Here is a 19,811-nt window from a genome sequence, read left to right on the forward strand (position 1 = left end):
TCTCAGGACCTTGACGAGAAACGCGTAACAAGACGGCTACGTATATCATCGGCACTGAAAAGTAGTTGAAGTTGCATTAATTAGCCTCGGGGCAAAACGTCTTCCTCTCTAATAATTCACTAATAACAATTTTCTGATGAAGTGCGGTCAGAACAGACGACGCGGAGTAGCGCGCGGTCGAAATAACACGTACTTTTTTTATTTTTAAACAAAACAACGACGACGGCAACAACAACAATTTGAAGGAATTACGTTTGCAAGTTAATCGCGATTGGCTAGAGCGCCAATGACGTGGGCTTTTCAGAGAGGCATCGGCTCTGCTTATAGGAGCATTATTTCCTGCCCCAACAGGGTGGGTCCCATCTGTCATCAAGTTCGTGACGGACAAACGCTTCGGCGAAACTATGGCGCTTCTGAACACCGTGGTGGTGGTGGCTGTATCGGCGATGATTGGTTAATCAGTCAGCTTGCAAGGCACATTCGTCGACCATACGCATGCTGAGAAACAGCCGCAATAGTAACTAGATCGTAAAACACTCGAGGTGGTGCGAAGCGAAAAGTGCTAGGAGAGGCAAAAGCATTAGGTACCCCAGAAATTAAATAGCTGATATAGCTATTAATGCCACACATGTAAATCGCATTAAAAGGACGCAGTATTGACGTCGGTCGAGAACAATAATATTCCGTACGAACTAGTAGATACGTTACGACAGAAAGCAATGCCGATAAGATAGCGACAGAGAGGGAAGGTCGTACCGATTATCTATTCAATTACTGTGCCATTGTAGATATTCATTCAATTGGGCAAATTGAATGCACTATTATTTCCAGAATACCGAATAAATCCTGCGTTATGTACTCCATGCATGTATCGTAAATGTTGACGTTTAGCGGAAGCTATGACGCATTTTTTTTTTTTTTTTTCTGTATGCAACACAAAAGCTTGCAGTGTATAGTTGATATCACGATTTTGTGCCCTTGCCATCCGTCTCATTGTAGCGGCATTCGCGTCATAACGGTAATCTCATCTTGGCACTAATGTAACACCTCCCAATAAAAAAACGCCCAAAATAGTGAAACCTATAAGTTTTAGGATTTCCGCTGAAATAGTCCTATTTATGTTCGGCCTTTCCCCACATTGGTTGAAGGGCAATTAGAGCTTTCCCATTATCGTTCTTCGACCACGAGCGAAATATTGTCGCCAACTTTTCGAAGAAGTACTGTCCAAATTATTGGCTTCCTATACCTATCGCGACTCTCTGAAAAAATAGCAGACATCGAAAATAAAACGACCAAAACGAAAACAGCAACAACAATGTCGTCGATCACGACGGTGCTATTGAAATCATCGAAAGCCAAAAATACACGTCGCGTAGAATACGCCGATCTCAGACTCCACAGCAGTGACTGATCACCGCGATCGCATCACTCGCGCGATCAGTCAGTAGCCGATATCAAGCAATACTATTGGCCTCCTTATACCAGCAGCACCTCGAACGTTGGTCTCTTGTGCAAAACATAATATTGGCATGCCGCTGACTATTTGTTTAGGTTCCGTGCGATCCTTTTTGCTCGATCATTTCTTATCATGATAGGCGTGCTCTGTCACCGTATAGCAACTAGCTTATTTGGCAAATCTATTCGCGGCGAGTCAAGCGACGCGTTGGCTCGATCTTGCACGCCAGGCGTATCGGTAAATGGTTTACCGGTTCGCGGGAAACTTGTAGATACACAACCACAGCCGTGAAATCATTAACTCCAGCAGCAAGCACCGCAAATGTGGCCTTACAAATATACAATATTATATATATAGAATCCATAATAATATTAGAATTAAATAGGGGCAATAAGGTACGACTGGGCTAGAACACACCACGGTAACAGGAACCGGCAACAATGTTTGCGATACTCCGCCCGTCAGCAGGCGAAAAACAATGGTAGAAAATTCTTGGGACCCCACGAGCGCCACCGCCATCACCAGCGTCACTGTTATGACAGACGGCCGCTACAAACGTTACCACAGCATTGAACAGGGGTTGCGAAGCACCTTAATGTGCTTGTGACTTAGTCGGTATACTCGCGACATCGGGCCACGACTTCAAGCTGCGGCAGTTAGACCATAGTTTTGATTCTGTATAGGTAAAAGTTACATGCAGAGGTACCAAGTGAAATTGGCCTAAAATAGGTTGAGGGCAGAAGTCACAGCAAACTACTCCCTTAGCGGGCGTTTAGCAAGTAACGTGATTCATTGCAGGCAAGCCGAATTCAATTGGATCACCAAAGTAAAGATCGTTCGAACTTGATCGCCACTACGCCAAACTGTAAACGGCGTATGCTGACCACACGAAAGCATGGAGCCTCCGTAAGGTAAAGCTATAATAAGAACAACAGCAACCTAGACAGAAAAGGAAAGTTAAAGTTCCAGCCCCAACAAAAACGAGAAAACTGTCGCCGCATGGTGATAACTACAAAAAGTGGCCTAAGCCATACCCATACATCGGGACCAGCTTTGTATTCGCCGGCCATTCCTTTGTTATGATGAAATGTCACGTTTTTGCATTTGAAACTTTCGGTTTTTAGCCTGCGACGGCAGCGCTCGTGGCATAAGGCGGTCATAGAAGGTTCAGTGCATGGTTACAATGTACAGATCTTTGTTGTACGGAGCGGCTTCAGCAGAGGCATAGTGAACAAACTTATAGTGTCAACCTTGGGCTCATTTAACGCCTAATTATATACATAACACTCAGCTAGACTTGCGATGAGCTTTTCGTTATGTCCATGTTGTTTGTGTAAGCTTTTGGCGAATTTGAAAGGCAGGAAACATAGACGGGGACGGGAACGAGACTTTTAGTCAAACACTTTTGAAATAGGCTATCGTTAATATTGCAAGTAACAATTAACTTTACTCTGCATAGAATAGTTGATACTACGCATGAACTGTAGTTCTAAACATACAATATTAACCGAATTTTCCTCTCTGTAATAATACCGTTATCCAGAGTTTGTATTTGCCGCAAATTAAGGCCTTCTCAAAGGAACTGAAGTATGAAATCGTATTTAGTCCTGTCGCTTGTTGCTCAGGGTTAAATACCCGACTAGGCCGTAGCGTTAGAACGAATTGTGTGTGATAGTTACCATGACTCAAACAAATCCACTTTTATCTTTTTTTCAAAAGGCATCTTCGACAAAGGATTGGCTTTTAAAATTGCACTAATTTTAGCATAAAGCCACGCAATAGTCCATTTTCGTCCTTTCGGGACCCCAGAGAATAGCCGCTGTGACCCTGCTAGCATTCACGCCCCCCAGAGAAGCTTTGGCCAGCTAATATAATATGCCGATACCTATTCTAGCAGCAAGATAGGAGTGCCTTCTTGTTATAGCTGTTAGCCCTGCATTTACAGGATGACACTTCACATGGCGGTCTAACAATTGCCGGGTCAAAAGGAACGCTTCGCAAATCAGACACGTCTGTCAAATACGTGAAGATTTGTCGAACCGCAACAGTATTTAGAAATAAAAAATGCTACCTATTCACAAGATTAACTGGTTCGTTATAGCTAATCTTAGACGTTACCCGTTATTTCTTCATAGACCAAATACAGACTGCGACGATTACAGAAATTAGGGATATACCTTGAAACATTCGACTTGAATTCAGTTCTATTTGTAACTGCCGTAAAAGTGAGTTTTTAATTAGTTTGTAACGTAGTGTAGCTTTTTTTTTAACGAACAAATCTAAAAAAAACAGGCAACACCTCATCGAAATAACACGAGGGGACTTTAAAGTGATCGGGCCTAAAAAAGGTAACCAGTAACAGGCCTATAGTAAATACCGTCACCAACCGTACCGTAAAGAAATATCTGTACCGAGAGGATTCTGTTTCAATTTTAGTCTTATTATACTGCTCTGCTATTATTAGAAAGCGCTATAGTCGAGCGCTTAGTTTTTGTTTTTTGTGTTGAACGGTTCAAGGAACAATGATTGTGAAAATGACGATAGTATAGAAAATAGTAAAAATAAAGAAATCGCATATATATTTGGATACAGAAATCATACAGCAGTAAATCTGCGCTGCTTTCATTGTCAGGTGCAGTCTAAAAGAAGATCAGTCGAACGGGTGTTTCTCAGCCGATCCAAAATTTTTTATGTCCCGTTTATCACAAATAGATCCAAAACTGTTCATGGTTACGTAATTAAATGGAATAAGAAATCTGCAAAAGGAAGTAAGGCCAAACTGGGAAATAACACGCAAGCACCTGCGCTAGATTTTCAGTGCGTAGTAGTAGCAGTAGTCCGTCCCCCACAAAAAAAGTCTTACGTACAGAACGTACAACGATATAATATTAATGTGTCAGGTATATAAAAGCAAATACGTCAACCGTCTGCAGCTTAATTTTTATTCTATCTATAATAAAAGGCTCTAGTATTAGAACCGTTCGAGCTTTCTATCAATCGGTAGCGTATCGTTTCGCCGGGTCGGATTATATCACAGGGTTAGGTACCATTTTCAAGGGGATTGTTCCCAGACAGGTGCATCGTGGTTAGAGAGAATAGTACGAATATCATAGTATTGAAACAGCCCACATTGTATAGCTAGTTTCCTTCATATCTCACACGGGCGAACACAATACCGATGTGTTTTGGGCGTAAACTTCTACGGGTCGCAAGGGTTCACGATGAATAGTTTCTAAGTAAAACATCTCCACGAGTCAAATAAAGCAAACAATTCAACAACCGCTAATTGAAACACAACAAATGTCGTAGGCCAGCTTAGCACTTCGTGTAAGAAGGCAGAACTGTCGAACGATATGTTTTTGTCAAAAAAAAAAACTTCTACCTCACTTGTACACCTGTACACGCATATGCGTATACACGTATGTCGAACGTTCTCGTCCAACTGCCAGCAGTGATTTCGGCTAATACTGAGAACATTTATTTTCTGGCATACAATCCCATACTGGGGCTTGTTGTGTTTTTTTTCTATCCAAGATCGATATTCTCATACGATCAGCACTGGTCGAGGTATCTCCGCCATAGGACAACTCGTTCGCTTTATTTTCATAGCGTAATATACACGACATCGCCCGTTCTGCTGTATTATGAAGTCTGGTAAAATAGATCCGAGCCGAAACGTTATCGTTAGAGGTGGGCGCTCTCTTGCGATCGATGATGAAACAGCGCTTGTTAGCGCACAGATTAGGTTGGCAACGCCATTTGTCGACTATTGTTATCTCCGACTATTGAACCCGCACCAGTGGTAGACTATTATACTATCGTTTATATACAGTTGTAAATACAACGGTCAATGTGACAAAGCGACCCTTTACAGGTTGAGTCTTTTAAAAATGAACGGCCTCAAAAATCAATTTATGCATAGTTTTCTAAGCAGCGCCTATTCGGCCGTCGACTATAGAGGGCAACTGATTCCAACATGGAATCGCGTATCGCTAATCTAATGAAACAGTACGGCTATTGTACATAGTTAACGAGCGTCTCACGATACCGAGCCACTGCGTCTGCAGACATTTCAGTGCTCGTTTGTTTACCTGTTCGTACGAACAATGTACTTACTGAGTAGTATAATTAAAATATAAGTGTACGACAAGCTGGATATTTTATGTGCGGCTTGTATAGCGTATATATATGTATATATCTACGTAACGACTTGTTTGATGATTTGCTATATCTGGTAATAATTACACAGTTTCAGGCAATAGAAACACAAGCCACCTCAGACGTCAACGTGTGACTGACAAATATCATCTGAGAATGTCGTATCACAGTACAAAAAGTAATCGAAACACTGACCGAACTCACTGCTCTGATAAGTTCAGATGTTTATCTTTTGCCCCGCTCACCGAACCTGACTGATTTGTCAAGCAGGCCTCTTCCGTACGTTTTGTACATTGTCACCTACCGAGCTCTGTCTCTATTTGGTTCGTTTATATCCGGCTTGAGCATGATTATCATCGACATCATCATAACCGCCGGCGTGCTTTACCTACGTAGGCTGGGAGCCAACGCTTTGTCGCTCGTTTGCGTCTTGCTGTTGCCCGAGCTTCATTCATTTCTCTTCAGGTAGTCCCTAACCAACTGTGAAGGTCGTTAGATATCAGCCACTGTTGCTTGGCGTCAACGAATCCAGATTTACTGCCACTTACGGCGACGGGATGGGTCGGGTTGTGAACAGCAAGAGAAGATGGAAAAAGGCAACCGTTATCCGACCACCGCAGCGGCGATTGCTGTTCAACAGGTAGCAGACCTGCGCCCGGGGGTCGTACCGATTCCCGCTGATGCCGACGCCACTACCGCCGCTGCTGATGCGTACGACACGAACAACCTTTTTGCGAATCTGCAGCGAATCAACCAGTTCGGCAGGCTTCACGTGGTGGGCCGTGCGTCAGTCGTAGGAAGCCTAGCTGAAAAAGATGATTTCTTCTGTGTTCAAGCAAGAAGGAACAGTAGAAATAAGGACGAGCAAGTCCAATCCCGATCACCGACGGCAATCTGATCAGACGTTAATAACCAGGACAGCAGCAACGAAGTGATACGAAGAATATTAATACCAAATTGTTCCATTACAAAGCAAGAATCCTGCAGTGACTAACTCTCGGATATCAGTACGTAGCTGTTGTTATGTTTCGTCGTCTTTGTTGTTATCGATGTTGTCGCTGACTTTGGACGCACGCTTCCAAAAGGCTTCGATGGAAACCCTTCTTTGGTTCGTCAAATATTATAGAAACCACCGCCATTGCCCTTGTCCCTGTGCGTGGGAGTGGTCGCGACCATTGCATGCCAGACTATGGCAAAGAGGGAAGCCATACGTTCGCTAACTCATCAACGATGAATACCCTATTGCAGCCATTGATCTACAGGCTTTCAATGGACCACAGCTGCCCCAGCGAACCCGTTATATGCGATATTCTTACGTACGGCATATGTACACATATTCAGTGATAATATATGGCGCCATGCGAGAATGCATCGGCAACAAAAGGGTCTGTTACGGTAAAAAGAGCCATAACACTTACTGTATTTTAGGTGCAAGATGGCATTAGTCAGTATGCTGTATTGCCGTATAATCAGTCACGGGGCAGATCACTCGCAGCGGCTACCCGCTGTTCGGAGCGATACGTAACGCACCAAGGGAATATGCGCGGAGCAAACGTTGATTCCCGGTATTAGATCGTTAGTTGCTAAGGCGATCTCATTACACAACGTCTTTAATTATGTTTGTCCGTATGTATTATGGGTTTCAGTAGCTCACCCAGTAAAAACACCGTGTGCAAACTGTGTATGCGACTGTTATAAAATTAATTTTTTCGTTTCTTTCATATTATCTGCGTTGAAGCAACTTAATCATATAGACCTTAGTAATAGGCTGACAGGTACTCGCTCCTCCTAGTGATAATAAACACAGTGTGAATACTATTTTTTCAGCAGTAGACTGGAAAAGTTACACCTCCGTTCTGTATTACTAGACGTCTCGTCATCCCCATTGTTAATCCTGTTTATAAAGCTACGTAATTATAATAAGTATAAATTATATATATATATATATATATATATATATATATTATTTTCCAGTTGCCATTTCGTATCCCGTTTATTGTTGCTATTACTGTTGCTTCCAATGTTCCTTTTTTCGTTTCCTCCTTGCTGTCGTCTTTTGCATGCGTCTGTACATTTTACTTGGCTTTCTCTTTCCAGTCCACTAATCAGCTATACTCTCGGCAATAAGACAGGGAGACCTAGCGTCCGCTTCTTTATATTAATGAACTGAAAGTCATGAACAAACGACATCTCCACAACGAAAACGACGACGATAATAACAGCAGAGAATTACAACAGCGATGACAGCTTCAGACAAAAGAGAGAGGGGGGCAGACGGTCACAAGTCGCCATCGTTGCCCAGCTGCCCGTAGGGCAACAACTCGAAAGCTACCGATCACCGAAAACGGCTGCGTCGGAAAGTGACGGAAGCAGCAGCAGCGGCCGCGATACCAGCAGAAACGGCCTTGAGCCGCTAAAATCTGAAAGAATGAGTAAAGGTTGCTGATTTACTTTGCCGTCCTGCCATTGGACACTTTTCGCGAGCTTGCGATGCATCGAGAGATAGTGAGACGCTTATGTGCGACGCGTCGACGGACACTAATACCGACTGGAGCAAATGCCCATTGAGCTGCGTCTACGTATCATAGTTAAGACGATTGCCGCCCCACGGGCTCATAGCTGGTATTATAACAAAGTTCGACTACCATATATTCGCCGTTAGTTCGCACAGCTGAAGCTCGCATAGTTGGCAGCAGCAGCAGCAAGAGCTGCCTGACGCTACAGCGTCTGCTGCCCTTATCGCTCCCGTAGTCGTTTGCGAAATGCACCCAGCGGCACTTCCGAATATCCTCTACTGTCTGCGCGTTCATTTCGAAGACTTGCCCGCTCGCCGGTCCGTCATAGCATTAACTATAAATTGTTGTTACTGTAGATTCTGGAACGTTGAACGGACGACCAAACGGCACCGTCTAGTATATGATTACTTCGACGATTTGTATGAGTACGATGCATTCGGGCCAAGTGGCACGATCGGCGGGGCCTATATGGCGAACATAAAAGGAAACGCTTAAAGCTAACCGAGATAGCGGCAGTCACTAGTGCTGCATATCTTAAATAGTAGCGTTATTTCGGTGTGCAATGGAAGCGCACAATCAAAAGTTTCCTTTGTCATAATGCCAAAGACGGGTACAGCTGCCGCGAGGAGAGTCCTACTTCGGTGGGGTATAGCTATAGGTGCGCCAGGAGCAGCTAGAGGGTGAAAACCTGGCCAAGATCTCAATCGAAGACATACGATTGAACAATGGCGGAAACTTTTCACGGTATGAGAGAATGCTTTATTTGTCACCGAATTGGAGGTGTTGCTGATCATTTGATAATGACGGTGTTCACTTAACGCTCTATTATCTAGATCAGTTTTGCTGTTTGCGTCTGCTGTGTATGCGATATAACTGGTAGTGGACACAGGGACTCGACGCCTGCGTCCGAGTCGATTGTTCTCAACGAATAGTTTGCCTTACTTGTCCTCTAACTTCATTGTACGCAACCTTTGTTATCTGCTACATTTTAAAGGAACGCTGCTCGTACCCTTAGTCAGAAGCCAAGCAAAATCATACGCAGCAATGCTACTTAGGTAGTTTTGCTATCCATAGCTTGCTTTGCATCCCACTGGTGTCTACTGTTCGTTATCTCTGTTAATTTACGGTACGAGCCGAGAACGTTTCCCTCTGATTTTCTTGTTATAGTTCACTTACTACCCTCATCTTTCCAGCCGTACGTCCTATGAGTGCCTGCGGTTTTATTTTACTCATCAATAGCAGGAGAATCATCTCAATGACCACCACCAATCCGCCGAACTGTCGGCGGGAAGAGATCAGTGAGGCTCCGAGACACTTGATTACTATCCATGGTCCGCATGAGAATGCGTCGCGTCCCCTCGCCAGTAGGACAACGTGTCGTGCTAATGCCGCCGTTGGTGTTATGTCACGTTGATTATGCCATCTCGTTTTTTTTTCTCTAGCACGCTTTGCCTGTTCATCGTTTTCTGTCATAGATATCACTAGACGCATATCGATTGAGTCCGAACAATGCAGTTGATGAGACGTCGGTCGATGTTGCGCAACTTTGTTCCTTTGCGCGATCATCTGATCCAGTGAACTGTCGTAGAGCCAACACTCTTTATATCACGAATAGACAGTGGGTATCACAGCGTTTGGTTAGGCAAGAGCGACCGCGTATTCGACGACACACAGACGCATTCCGCCTTTTTACCGTAACTCGGCGAAAAAGCGCGCAGGAAGCGAAAGCGGCTTACAGAAAGATAAAAAAAAAGTAGACACCTAGCGAAAGACCAGTATTGATTTGTGTTACATGCAGATCTTTAAATTTTTCCCCGAAAAATGCCAACAAACACCCAACGCATTTAACGGTACTACCGGTCCAAAGTTACCCTTTCCGATCCCCGCTTGTCTCCCGTTTCAGTAAATTTAGCACAGCAGCTAAAAATTATATGATGTTGTATACCAGTAATGTGTATATATTCGGGTGTGAGTGTGTGTATTACCTGATCGTCGTTAGGCCCTTCATACTGTGAGTGAACGAGCAGTTCAGTGCTTCTCGGTTTGCGCCTATTTTGGCCGATTGTAATCTCAGCCATCTTTTGCCTCTTCTCCAATTAGACGTCGGCACCGAGAAGATTCGAAAGCCGACGAAAATCGGCCCTGAACCGCACTCCTGTGAACTGGCCACAATGATATCGGAACCTTTCTCTATATCATATTTTCTGTTCTGTGATCTGAAGTCGTGACAGCAATATAGGCTGCTATTTTTCCGGCCAGTGACACGCCAATTTCGTCAGTGCTAACACTAACCACTTGGCCTGCTCCACTTCTATTTTTAATGTTCGTTGTTTATCCGCCCCATTTCAGCTCACCGGCCTGCCAATAGCGAATGAGGTACTCAACTCGTACAGCGACGCTTTAGACATCAGGGGGCTCAGGCATACGACTGTAGAGGAATAGATAGACATACGTTGTACACATTTGTCGAGTATTCGTGCACTATCGCCATTACTCCCGTACTGCGGCTTCAGCTGTCCTGTCGCCACATTCACTGTCACTGTCGCCACTGTCGCCATGGCCAGGGTACCAAACAACATGCCTTGAACGCGCGGGGTCTAGCGCGACCTCCGCACAACCGGTATCAGCTTCGCATTAGCAGAATGGGGCACCACGGTGCTCTGGCGGAGACACAAACACCGGCAGATACTGTCACTATCAGGCGTTATCCGTTATCATCATGACCGATGTCGCCGTTGTTGTTTCTACTGTTGTTATTGTTGTTGACGTCGTCGACCAGTTGCTTTCATCGGCTTCTCGGTTTTTGCTGTATGCATTATATTGTCCTTGTGGTTCTATTTGCTTTGCCTGGCCTGCTATACAGTTTGTGGCCAGACAACGTCCTAACAAACGAGAACAAAACAAACCCTGCCGAAAGGTGTTGGTGCATGTCATACCGTTTATTGCAACGTTGGCGCGCCGCTGCAGAACTCGCACCCGCAGAACCATAACGACTCTAGTGCGTCCTCTTAGGAAGCTAGCTTAACTCAATTATTCATCGGTTCCCTTTTTATCGCGCATCGTATGAGTCAATGCTACCTTCCAGAACGTCTCCCTGGAACCGCGATGTGCGCGATTTTCGCTGCAATGACACCATCAGGAAAATCAATGGTGTATTTCTGCGGATCTCGTTATATCTACAGCCGTTTACAGGAATATATATATATATACATACTGTACTGAGAAACGCGCTTATTTTATGGTGGCAAAAAAAATTATGTGTACAAAGTAAATGACAATATTAGTATAGATCAAGTACGTGTACCTGTTATTGTGGTGCTATCGCGGCATATTTTTGATCTTGTTTAATACAAAAATAAGAACGATTGTTGCTATAGGAATGCTATATTGTACAGGTGGCGCAGAGAAGATCGGGGTTACAATAAAATCCTAGTTAACTCCCTAAAATTGAAGTCTGGGAGATACCGACCGTTGCAACGTATGCTTATCGATTGAGAGATTCGTAACGATCAATTCATTAAACGAATAGGTACGTTTAAGCAGGAAGCAATATTGGCGTGTCACGTACTAGGGAGGAGTTCTACGTACTCGCTAACATCGTTACTACCAGGTATTAGGTGCAAACGTTTGTATTAAGAGAGTGCTTAATAAAATATTTTTTTTACCACTGGTTTTTCGACTGAACTAAGTATTTGCTCAAGGATAAAGCGCCAACATCCCACACATAGAATCTTATTGATTTTTTTTCTGTTAGAAATCGTGAGGATAATCAGTGACAATGGTTTATTTAGCAAGAAACTTAAAATTATCGAGTGACTGCCTTGTTCATTGGATCTGGTTTGCAACGAATAGGAACGTTCTTGTCGAGCACCTCAAGCGTCCCGTTAAAAGATGTCCAGTAATATCACTCGAGTGCTATTGGCCCCATATATGTTATAGAGATTCAGCCTGATAACTATTCTACGTTCGGCTTCGAATGGTCTATACTACATAAACAGTATGACATGTAATACTCTTCGTTGGCATTAGCACTCTGCGCGACCTTACAAATGGTCTAGCATAATCTTATCCCGGATCGAACCGTGCATAACAATGTCACAAATGCAAACTTGTTACCAGCTACCACAAAATGTTGAAAGAGCGTTTGTAAACGGCCATCTTGGAAAAAGTAGGTCGCGCAATTGTCAGCTACTTCCGTTGCCGTTGTTGAGGTTGGGTCTGCTAGCATTGATGATAGCAAATACCTGCCCAGTTCAACCAGCTCGTCTCAGTCATTTGCGACAGATCACCAAAATATATAATCCATATCTCCTATGCTACGGGCCTGGTGTTCTTCTTGTTCCTTTTGCTGCTTGTAGCGTCATATTATTATTTGCTTAATTATTATCCCCTTTTTCCAGGTCTTCGTCGGGAACGCGCCGTTCCCTGTTTATAGCGTGGCGTACCGTCGATCTTTCAAGTGGCGCATTTGGCGCTCGTAACAACGGCAGCAGCCGAAGGGATTTTATAGTACATGTTATATAATCACATCGTTCATAGCAGCATAAGCGACAACGCAGTCAACAGCCGCAAAACGGGTAACGGCGCATAACGCTGATGATACGATTAAAGGTAACGATGTGAAGGTGAAGAAAAAACAGCTAATAATAACAGCGCAGCGAACACAGCCAGGGTTAGATAGTAAGCGTCTGTTGCTTGTCGCCTTTTGTAGGCATTATGAGCACAGATTGAGCACGTCACTATGTTATTGGGTATTGAGAGGAGCCCCACTGAAGTAACGGTACTTCAGTAACGGTCGCCATAAAAGGTGAACGGTGCTCGTTGTTACCGCTGCTGGGGATTGTAATGCAGAAGGGGGGGGGGGGGGAAGGAGGAGGAGGACGATGGCAACTGTGAGTTGATAAATAAAGTGTACTTGATGAGTTTCCTACAGAGATGATTGTCGGATATCTGTTAACGACCGGCGCCACTTACTATAAAAGCTATATAAAATATACATATGTTAGTAATATCGGCCAGAAATCTGGGATAAATACAACAGCAGAAAGCGGAGACGATGAGATCTTCCGAACACTCATGGGGAACATTATTTCTTAGGTTTCACTCACACAAGAAATCAAATAGCTTCGCGTAAATAGCTACATATCATCAAACAGCAATGATAGGTGAAACATAAATATGTAAAAATGTAAACTACTTCGCACGCTACGTTCTTCTAGAATCATCATGCATCGATAAATATGGCAACAAATTCAGAGAAAGTGTAGAATAAAATAGCTTTCGAATAAAATAGTTGTTGAAAACCACACCGGATTAGGTGAAGTCTGCTAAACTACTTTGCTGTTTAAGTCCCCATCAAAGTTTATGCAATAAATTGTTAAATTATAGGACCGCGTTGCATGGCCTAGCTCTTGGCCATTAAGCGATTCAGCGGAACTTCTATTGTTGATGTGGAATGGGCTTTTTATTAAGCCACAAAAAATCTCTAAGACAGATTTAGGCCAGTGCCGTCTTGGTTGGCCCAAGATGGCTGGAGAACCAAAGATGGCTGCAGTGATTTAGAGGCGAGCGCTCCACTTTGATCAAAGATGTGACGTTAAGGCTGAATCGTCATTTCCTTTCAACACGTTTTTAAGCTAGGCCATCAGCTAGTAGCTCTAGAGATTTTATGTCGAATGTGTCTTTCTTTGAACTAACTTTTATTGAGCGTCAAAGAGTAATGCCTCTCAGACAAATTCGCATAGCCGAGTAGTCTGTTCCCTCTATAAATGGATTAAGGACTGGCTCATATGCTGAGTAATCCTTCGCGTATTTTGACCAATGCGGGTGTTCTACCGGCAGGAAATGATGAACAGACAATAAGTTTTGAGAGCCATATTGAGAACTTGAAAAATGCCTATACTTTGGTTTCGAACCCCGAATTTATTGATTATTCCGTTTTTGCAAAATACTCATCTTAATTTCCACATGGCGATGAAGCGCCATCGTCGTTATGTACGATATTTCATTTTGAGAAGTATGGCCTTGACAGGATAGACATCGGTGCAGATACAATGCTATACCTACAAGCTTCATATGTTTTATAGCGTACGAGGCTCTATGTGATGGTTCTTTAGCAAATTGCGATTACAATTTAAGAGTTTTGGTTAAAAGTGAATCAACAGTCTTTCGGATCGTTTATGCTGTTACCAAATACTAATGGAGATATCGCCGTCTGTTCGTCTGTTCCCGAAGTTTTTGTTGGACGGAAGTCCCTGTATTGAGACCTCATTTTTCCAAACTAGCATGTCCGGCGTAAAATTTCTCCTTTCGTTTGCATTTAGTGCCACTGTTCCGCAAAACGCCACCTTGAAATTCGGTAAAGCAGCACTTACTAGGGCATAATGACGTCCTGGGAATCCTCCACCATTCGATCGGCTTAATCGATGCAGCTGGCAAACAACGCATTGGCTCTCGTCCAGAGGACGGGGGGGGATCAATGATGGCCATAACAGCCATGACAGGCTTAACGATATAATCGCGTTCGAACGGTTTAAATAACGAAAAATAGTTAGATGTGGGGGGTCGAGTAGGAGGGCAGATGGGTACGGGAGACGGAGCTGAACTGCGAATTCAAAAACAATATTGATGATGCCGTTAGGACAACAATCATCAAGGTAAGTCAACGACAGCTGTTAGGAAAGACGTTTGTGTAATAATGTGAATTAGTTCTTCGGCGCGTCCTGCGGCGTCGCAATGACGTCTGACTATTTGCATACGACTGCCCGTTTAGGCGAGCCGAGTAGTATATTGCAGGAGAGCATCCAGATCATTATTGCATCATGGTGGATGCAGAAATAGTCAGGGGAGTTGTATACAAGTGGTTATCGATTGTTAGACAGCATCGATCGGTCAGCGTTGTGCCAACTGCTGGACGTATGTATTGACTGAAATATATATACAACGTCCGTACTGATTGATGATCGATAGCGGCGCCGGCCAAATAAACGAGCGTTAAACGATCCAACTACTCCTACGTTGCGCCCCGGATAGTAGCGAAAGCACCGAAGATGCTTCGTCCTCGATTAAGCCGTAAGATTTTCATTGAACAGCTGCTTTTGCTGTACAAAGAATGGCAATGATATCTGACAAAACTAACAACGATGTCAATAGGTACTGTTACATAACCCGTATAGGTAGATTTTCGAACGCAATAAACACGCAGAGCCACACCGATTGTTCTTCATAGTCCTATATGGCATCATTGTTGTTATGCTTACTTCATAACCATATAAGTAGATCAAAACACGCATATGTATCTCTGAAGACTGATAGTTTTCAATAGAAAAAAGCCGACGACGCTGAAGAGCGAACAGAGACGAAAAGGCGGTCACGCCGAAGCGTTAACCGTTCCAGAAAAAGGTGAGCGATTTGTTGAGTTATTGCCACAAAAAGGACACGAGTCTGTAAACGTCATTTGTGTGCTCTTTATACATCTGCCGTTTGCTGGCTATAGTAAATTTACATGAGCAAAGAAAAGATATAGGCAAAGGACTAATTCTACGTTGTTACTGCTGCGGTTTGTCGTAGTTGTTGTCGTCATCGTCGTCGTCGTTGCTCGACACTGTTGTTGTTGTTGTTGTTGTTATCGTCGCTTTTGCTGTTGTTGGTGATGCTGCCACGATTTCTATTACCACAGTTCGCTATTGTTCCTCCGTTGTACAGGCGGTTGATCCGCGTCCAGAATTGAAAATCCTCAGCGGGCGTTCCGGGATAGTCTGGTCTTTTCACCTACATCCTTTCGTCTACGTCCTCCTTGCGATCCCTCTTTACGACATCGGCGTCGTGTAGTTCGCCTCTGACAGAAAACCTTCCTGCCGATTTCGCTTGCCTAGCCTGCGATTGATCTAGGTATTTTTAGGTTAGTGCGTATTGCATAGTTATACATGGGCAGGGTTATATTGACCACGAAAGAGTCTTCGGTTTTGGGAATTAGTCGATGCGGTTTTATAGATGAGGAATCGGGGCGTAGTAATGGCCAGCAGACTGTAAAATATCTTCTAAGTGAGGCTTCAAAAAAAAAATTGCGGAAAAGACAGAAGTTCCTGAAAAGACAAGACACAGTAATAGATCGTAATTTCTTCGTTGAGAATGATATTACAAAGTGTGTCTTAAGCGTTGGATATAATTAGAGAATACTCTCTATAAAATAACAGGGTTAAAATTGTTTGTCTATACTGTCCAGTGACCCTTTGCACGCCGTTCAGTAGTTCTCATTAAATACTTTATACGATAACAAAAATGTATTTTATATTCGTGTTTGTTGGTTATATAACGAAATTGAATTGTTCAAATGTGAAGCTGTCATGTTGGAACTGGCCGTTGGAGGCGTCCAATAACTTAAGAATTATGAATACATATAGAAGAATGCTTAACATGTTGAGATCTATCTACGACAAGCTAGAATATCAATAAACAAGCTTCAATCGAACTGTCTTCAATGGAATAAGTTCCAAACAACGTCTGTTGAAGAGCATTGTTCTAATGTGAAATCTGCTAAAAAAAAAAAAATTTCCCCCGGGCTAGACCAACGACGATTACTTGACGTCCTATTCGCTATCTAAAGAATAATACGTTCATGTCGTAGAACCGCTGAATGAAAATGGTACACTATCAAGGGCCCGGTATAATTGTTTTTCGAAAGCCACTAATTCAAAAGAGCTCCACAGCTGAGACAGACAGAAATACAAACGGAAAAACCGTGCGCGTATACGTACATATTAGCCGGGAGGGCTAGCGAAAGCAATCCGCGTACGCGCGTGTCGATGAAAACGTAACGTGTTCATCGTTGTGGATATTGTGCGTTGGCCGAAATTGTCTGGCCTATTGTCTGACGTCGTAGAATTGAGCTTGGTGGAAGTTCAATAAGTAAGCCCAAAAGGGCTTTTGCTACCATTAAGATACGTGGTGTAGGTGGCCCATACCTAGAACAAGCGTTTTTGCCCGACTAATTCATGACGTCGACGCGTACCCTAGTAACGTGAAGTTGAAGTCGCTGTCTTCGGCTATGATTTGTGTACGAGCGAAAATAATTGCATTTTCCAGCCGGCGCTCAGTAAATTAGCCCGCATTCTTTGGTACCGTTAGTTTAAAACTTCCTACCGAACCCAATCCAAAATCAGAGATATTGAAAAATCCGACTTGATGAGTGTTTCATCAATCTTGAGAACATGTCATGATATAAGCAGCCGTTTGACAAAGCTCTACATGAGCAAAATACGGTTATTTCCTCATATACTCATTACTTACCTGAAATTTTAAGCTATTCTTACGATTTTTTTACCTTAATACGACTCCGTTTCGACTTTTTCTATTTCGTCTTTTAATTATTTCGGTTCGTCTGCGTGTACCGCGTTTTCCCAATGCACGGCTACTATGTTACCTCTCTCAACGGCTGGAGTTCTCAGTAAATATTGATAGAAATATATTAGAATATTCATATAAATATCAATCTAGACTTATTTGTTTTCTATGTGTATGTTTCTCAAAGGGCGATCGTTTGCCCAGGTCTATTAACCGCGACACGGGCAGGTATAGCAAACAGACGCGAGTTGTTTGCTACAATCAACAGACGATGGCCGGTCTGTGATGAAATACTCTCGTCTAGCTGTTTCCGTGCATTTCCTCTACGCTTTCATCCTTCTTCGATGTCATAGTACTACACACCGCAGCTGTTGTAGCAGTGAAACGTCTAGTTCACCCGCGCATCAGTTGGCGTTCATTCGTTTTGGAAAAGGTTGACGTCCTGCGGATCACGACAAAGAACACCGCCGCTGTCGCTATTGGCGACGACGAGGCAGGGTCGATAAAGATGGAGCTTCATGAAAACGCTAACCACAACCTTATGAAAACGCAAGCTTCATCCGGTCCCGATCGAAGTCGACTGCTATGTGGTCTGTTTGAGACAGGCGGGCATTAGCAAGAGCCAGAATGGCATATCCAAACGTCAGTCAAGTCAAGAGCGCGACTGCAAATGACACATACAGATGGATTTCACTATTTACAAATCTATCTCATTAGTGCTGGAAGCAGATCCTGTGCAATGCAACGGCTCAGCACAAGTCCATGTTCGGCAATGTATCGGTGCGTCCGTGTATGACGATACCGATTAGACTGATCTGGACGGATCATCGTCAATCAAAGCTACATTGCAACGTGAACCGAAGAGGACAAACCCATAAGGCCTTCAGATGTGACACTGGAGGCTGAATGGCGGTTTGGCGGTCTAAAGCAGTTCAACGTGGTTCCAGTGACCGTTGCAACATGGTGAAAACACCATGGATCGATATTGATGTGGTAATGTTTACAACGATAAGGGTTATGGCGGCCGGAGGTTCTGTCGCTGGAATACAATAGTCGAGTTGAAGGCTCTTGTGGTCATCGGTAATGAAGTAATAATAAAGTTCTACCCCATCACGTGAATGCTCCAAGCCAAAAATATTTTACAATGCCTTTGGTACCCCACTACTTTTAATAATATTTCCCGTTTTTCAACATATGCAATTTTCAGTTGAAACCTATGACGGGCAGAGTATTAAGATGCCATGGAAGTTAAAAGTTAAACTGTTGAACTTACTTTTACGGATGCAAGCGGCTTGGCTGGAAATACGTTTGCGTATTGTTTCGAATATTACTAGAGAATTATAAACAATAGCAAAAGAACTAATAGACAATCCAAAGCCTTGCCTCACATTATCCGGGTCGGCCGCAGGCGAATACGGATGGCCGCGTCGAATGCTGTATACTGTATACGCACTAGTGATCCATAATAATTTGTTTTTTCTAACCCAGTCGTTGTGATCATATTCACGGCATGAGAAGTAGTTATACTATAATATAATAGTTTCAAGTTGCTGGAAAGAACTTGCGGAAGGTCACTACGTCTAATGAAAAAGGAAACAAAGGTTTCACCCTACGACTAGCGTCGTATTTGTCATACTGCACGTTCGCTTTCTGTCTTGAAGTGATTAATTAAACACGAACCGACTCTCCATCCCCTTATGGCACTGTCAAATGTGCAGAATTCTTGTGCCAAAAAGTTGCACGTTTTATTCAAACCAAGATATTTTAAAAGTTCAAACTCAGAATCCACTTCCGCACTGATGGTTACATTGTTGTACACGTGCCACTCGATGGCGGCCTATATCGTAGCGCTGAAGAACGACGAAGTAGATGGCAAACTATTGCAAGCAACAAAGGCCCATTAGGTCGTATTAAGCTTAGGCAAAGTGCCAAGCAACGATGACAGTCAAGAAGAAATTATGTATCACAAAAGTCAATGTACAACTACTTGTACTATTATCACTGTTGTATTTTCAAAACATATATTTTGAGTTACTCTGAAAACAAACAACATTTTTCTCCCGCAGGCAAAAATTGCTGGCAAATGCCACTTCCAGTGGACGGAGCGTCCAATCGTGGTTATCATCACTTTGGAACAGACCTGTCGTTCTATGCCACCACTGCTGCCGTTATTATCATTGTTATTACGAATCCTGTTTCCTAGGAATCGTTTTCGCTTTTACTATTTTCTATGCAGATAAAAATGCGTAGATAACAACAAACGTATACTAGATAATTTGATGGGTGTGTGTATGTGTGCTTTAGCACGTATCTTCCTCTTTTCAGCAAACGAAATCGAC

At 43.3% G+C, this 19,811-nt stretch overlaps 1 long non-coding RNA gene across 1 annotated transcript in view; it reads right to left on the reverse strand.

Annotated features, from left to right (window-relative positions):
• Window positions 1-15,576: 15,576 nt before the first annotated feature.
• Window positions 15,577-19,811, reverse strand: part of LOC111269650 (uncharacterized) — an 8,592-nt gene continuing 4,357 nt past the window's right edge. The window contains exon 2 of the long non-coding RNA XR_002685870.2: window positions 15,577-16,214. This is a non-coding gene — a long non-coding RNA (uncharacterized LOC111269650). The remainder of the gene's footprint in view (window positions 16,215-19,811) is intronic.

Source organism: Varroa jacobsoni, unplaced genomic scaffold (genome assembly GCF_002532875.2).
Source record: "Varroa jacobsoni isolate VJ856 unplaced genomic scaffold, vjacob_1.0 scaffold_1402, whole genome shotgun sequence".
NCBI lineage: Eukaryota > Metazoa > Arthropoda > Arachnida > Mesostigmata > Varroidae > Varroa > Varroa jacobsoni.